Here is a 4,813-nt window from a genome sequence, read left to right as displayed (position 1 = left end):
TGACAGAAACAGAAAAGGAGTACTGAAGGGAGGACATATGGAAAGACTGGGTGTCATCGGCATACAGATGGTAGGAAAAACTTACAAATTTGGTCTTTCTTTTCTTTTCCGTTTTCTTCCATTTTCATGCGCCCTGTCTATGGCAAAACAAAATTATTAACAATCATGATCTTGTCTGCGCCAATGAGAGGCGCCGCAGCGTTGTTCTCCCTCCACCACTCACTTTGCTTAAACCTCCCCTCTCCTCCTGCCTCTTTGTCATTCTCCTCCTAACATTTCGCTTTTTCATCTCAAAGATTACCACTATTCGCTCTGAGATAGTCCCCCCCCCCCATTCTTCTCTGCTCATAATATTCTGTCGCCCCCCCTAAAATTTTCTTGTTTCCTCGCTTTTCCTCCTCCTCTCTGTTCTTCTTTTGATGAACTCTCTACATTTCTGAACTCTTCCAAAACCTGCAACTTTTTCTCATTGATCCAATTCCTACTCGTCTTCTAATCTCTATAGTTCCCCTTTTCTGCCCTCGCTTCTCTTATCTTAATCTCTCTCTCTCCACAGATTCTTTCCCTTCGTCTTTAAAATGCTATAACATGCTTTAGTTTCTCCTATTTGAAAAAAACTTTCTTTGACCCCCCTCTTCATGTTTAGCTATCATCCGATTTCTCTTCTTCCTTTCTTTCTAGTTTTTTGGAATGGGTTCGTTTATCGCCTGTCTTTGAGTTTCTTGAAGCCAACTCCATCCTCGATCCCTTTCATCTGGTTTCTGCGTTTCCGGCTCTCACCATACAGCGCATTCTACAGATACACGCATCTCCAAGTCTCAATCACCTTTTACGGGCCAAGGCTAATGGCCTTTACTCTGTTTCTCATCCTTCTTGATCTGCCTGCAGCCTTTGACACACATGATCACTGTCTTCTAGTTGATACTTTCTGACCTCGGGTTCTTTGGACCTGTGTTCTTGACTGGTTTTACATCTGATTTGTCAGACAATCTTTTGCAGGGTCAGTGAGTGTCCAGACCTCCTTCCTGTTCCTTATCTGTTGGAGTTCCTCAGGCTCTGTTTTGGGTCCCCTTTTGTTTTCTCTCTTACACATTGTCCCTAGGAAAACTTATAAGCGCTTAGGTTTTCCTTTGCATCTGTACGCTGATGACACAGCGCTGTATCTTTCCACCCCTGACCTTCTCCAAGCTTGAGCAGCAAGTCATCATCTAGTCTCACGGCTGTCTTGCAGAGGATTGCCATCGGCGTTGAAGCTCAACATGTCCAAGATGGAGCTTCTTGTCTTTCCTCCTAAGTCCACCCTTCAACACTCCTTACACTCTCTTTTCTGTCTCTGTGGACAACATTTCTATTCAACCAGTCCAGCAAGCTGCAGTCTTGGTTTCATCTTTGACTCTTCTCTGTCGTGTATCCCTCAGATCCAGACCACAGCCAAGGCTTGTAGACTTTTTTGTACAAATTGCCAAAATCCAACCATATCTCTCCACCTCTACTGCCAGATTCCTGGTCCATGCCCTAGTGATCTCACGCAACTTGATTACTGTAACTCCTCCTGGCTGGGCTCCTCTTTCTCCACCTCCGTCCTTTAATCTCTGTCCAGCATTCAGCTGCACGCATTATCACATCCGCCCACACTCTGAGCACATCTCTCCTGTCTTGGCATCCCTTCAACTGGCTCCCCCTCCCTTCCTTTCCGCATTCAGTATAAGCTCCTGCTGTCGACATTTAAAGGCCCCATGGACTGCCCCTCCTTACTTTCAGACCTCTTTCTCCTCTCACCTTCCCACCAGGGCCCTCCGTTCTGGTAGTCAAGTCTGCGTCCTAGCCCAGATTTCCTCTGCCCCATCTAGGATCGCCCCTTTTCACTTGCTGCCCCTCACTCCTGGAACCTTCTTCCCCTGCGAGACACAAGGGCCATCACTTCTTTAACCAGCTGAAGACCATCCTGTTCAGAGAAGCGTTCCAGGCATTGCAATATTGTCACTTGCTATTTGATGTTCTTTTGTGTCTGTTTTTTGAATCATTTCCTGTATTGCTCTTGTTATGTATTATCCTACAGAGAGCAGGCTAGCTCCATCAGGCCTCCCTGGAGAAGTTTACCCATCCATTAAGAAGCCAGCCCTCCCCCAGTTCATCTCCCTTGGTCCAGACCTCAGAGGTAGAGTAGAAACTGCTGGACCTCATCCCCTTCCCCTCCACCACCCTTCTCCTTTGTATCATGTCTTTTTAGATTGTAAGCCTGAGGCAGGGAACTGTCTAATTTAAAGATTGTACGTACAGGCGCTGTGTAAATTTACAGTGCTTTAAATAATAAAGGTAATAATATATTAAATGCCATTTCCCTGTGGCCTGGAAAAGGGGTATCCTTGGGGCTTCATTACCCAGACACCTGACAGCCACAGCCAGAGGAGAAAGGGGTGCTTGGAGTTTCATCTGGTCCCGAGACAAATTCATAGTAGAGAACACCTTATTAATCTAAATGAATTTAGTCTCCGAGACCAGATGAACTCCTCCAAGGGTATTTAAAAGAACTGGCAAATGTATATCGCAGCCATTGGCAATAATCTTTGAAAAACTCCTGCAAAACAGAGAGATCCCATCAGACGGGCGGAGCAAACATTGTCCCCATCTTCAAAAAGGGGAAAAAAAGGATCCCAACAAATACGTCCAGTTAGTCTGACATCAATACCAGGAAAGTTCTGGAGCAGATCATTAAACAAAGAGTCTGTGACATCTAGAAGGCAATGCCAAATCACAAAAAGTCAAAACATGGGTTTAAGAGAAACAAGTCATGCCAGACAAAGCCTATCTCTTTCTTTGATAAAATTACCCACTTGGTAGATGAAGGGAATGCGGTGGATAGAGTATATCTGATTCAGTAAGGCCTTTGACAAGGTTCCCCATGACATTCTTGCACAACAAGCTTGTAAAATGTGGCTAGACAAAGGAACTGTTAAATGGATCTGTAATTGGTTGACCGGCCGAACCCAAAGGGTGCCAACAATGGCTCCTTTTTCATCCTGGAGAGAAGTGACCAGTGGGGTGTCCCGTGGGGCTCTGTCCTGGGCCCAGTGCTATCAACATCTTATATCATGACCTGGATGACAAATTGGGAGCATACTTACAAATTTGCAGAGGATCACCAAATTAGGGGGAACTAGCTAATACCCCAGAGGACATGACAAGATTCAAAATGACCTGATAGACTAGAAGTTGGGCCAGCTAACAAAATGAAATTCAACATGGAGAAATGTAAGGTACTACTGCATAGGGCGAAAAAATAAATGCACAGATATAGGATGGGTGACACCTGCTGAATGAAACTGTGTGAAAGGGATCTAGGAGTCCAAGTAGACCCAAGTTGAACATGAGTGAACAGTGTGATGCGGCAGCTAAAAGGCCAATGCTATTTAGCTGCATCAATAGAAGTATATGTCTAGATCAAGAGAAGAATAGTGCCACTGTATTCTGCTTTGGTCCAGGCCCCACCTAGAATTGTGTCCAGTTCTGGGCGCCACAATTCAAAGGACATTGAGAAACTGGAGCGTGTCCAAAGGAGGGCGACAAAATGGTGAGGGTCTGGAAACCATGCCCTATGAGGAACGACTTAGGGAGCTGGGGATGTTTAGCCTGGAGAAAAGAAGGTTAAGAGGTGATATGATGATAGCCCTGTTTAAATACAGTGGTACCCCGATGGGACGATACAATGCGCCGCCTTACGAAATTTCCGGGTCGAAAAAATCCATTTAAAAAAACTGTTCCGGCTTACGAATGTTTTTTCGGGTTACGAAAAATTTTTTGGTGCTTTTCCGCTATTTCACACGAAATCGCGGCTTTTCCCCATTAGCGCCATGGTTTTCGCTTGCGAAGCTTTTCGGGTTACGAAAGCGGCGGCGGAACGAATTAATCGTAACCCGAGGTACCACTGTATTTGAAAGGATGTCATATTGAGATGCAGCAAGCTTGTTTTTCTGCTCTCCAGAGAACAGACTCGGAACAATGGATGCAAGCTACAGGAAAAGATATTCCACCTGAACACTAGGAGGAACTTCCTGACAGTAAGGGCTCTTCGACATGGAATGCACTCCTTCCTCGGAGGGTGAGAAGTCTCCTTCCTTGGAGGTCTTTAAACAGAGGTTGGATGGCCATCTGTCAGGGATGCTTTGATTTGGATTTCCTGCATGGCAGAATGGGGTTGGACTGGATGGCCCTAGTGGTCTCTTCCAACTCTACGATTCTATGATTCTATGATTCTATGGTGCTCTCCCACAGCCATTTGTTGATGCGGAAATGAGGCGTGCACCAGAAGGAGCTCCATTTTGGAGCTCCTTCTCTGCTGCTGTGGGCCACCACAAGCGGCCTGGGCGGCGTGAACAGTCACCCCACACACACCAACCCGTAGTTGACACAGTGCGTCCATAATGTCATAATGGCAGCACCCGTGTATACAGGGTGCCGCCATTATGCACCGCCAGACAACTACTATGGTTAGGGAGCATGTACATGGTCGCACCTCCCTAACCTAATACCGCGGCGGGGTCACGCTTTTTGGCGGTCTGTACCACGTGCCTAACTCTCACACAAAGAGAGATTCTTCTCTCTCTTTGGGTTCACCATCTCCTTCCCCTCGCATTGGAATGATGGTGAGACCTAAAGCTTTCTTCTTTTACCTGGTCTAGTCCTTCCTAAAGCCAGGGACGTAGCCAAGGGGGGGATCTTGGGGTCCGGACTCCCCCTTCCATTAGAAAAATGAATGGTGTGTGCTGCACCCAAGCCCCATTATAATGGTGACACTTAGTCTGGACCCCCCCAC

Source organism: Sceloporus undulatus, chromosome 3 (genome assembly GCF_019175285.1).
Source record: "Sceloporus undulatus isolate JIND9_A2432 ecotype Alabama chromosome 3, SceUnd_v1.1, whole genome shotgun sequence".
NCBI lineage: Eukaryota > Metazoa > Chordata > Lepidosauria > Squamata > Phrynosomatidae > Sceloporus > Sceloporus undulatus.
The sequence above is the reverse complement of the archived record's forward strand: the minus strand, read 5'-3'. Positions refer to the sequence as shown.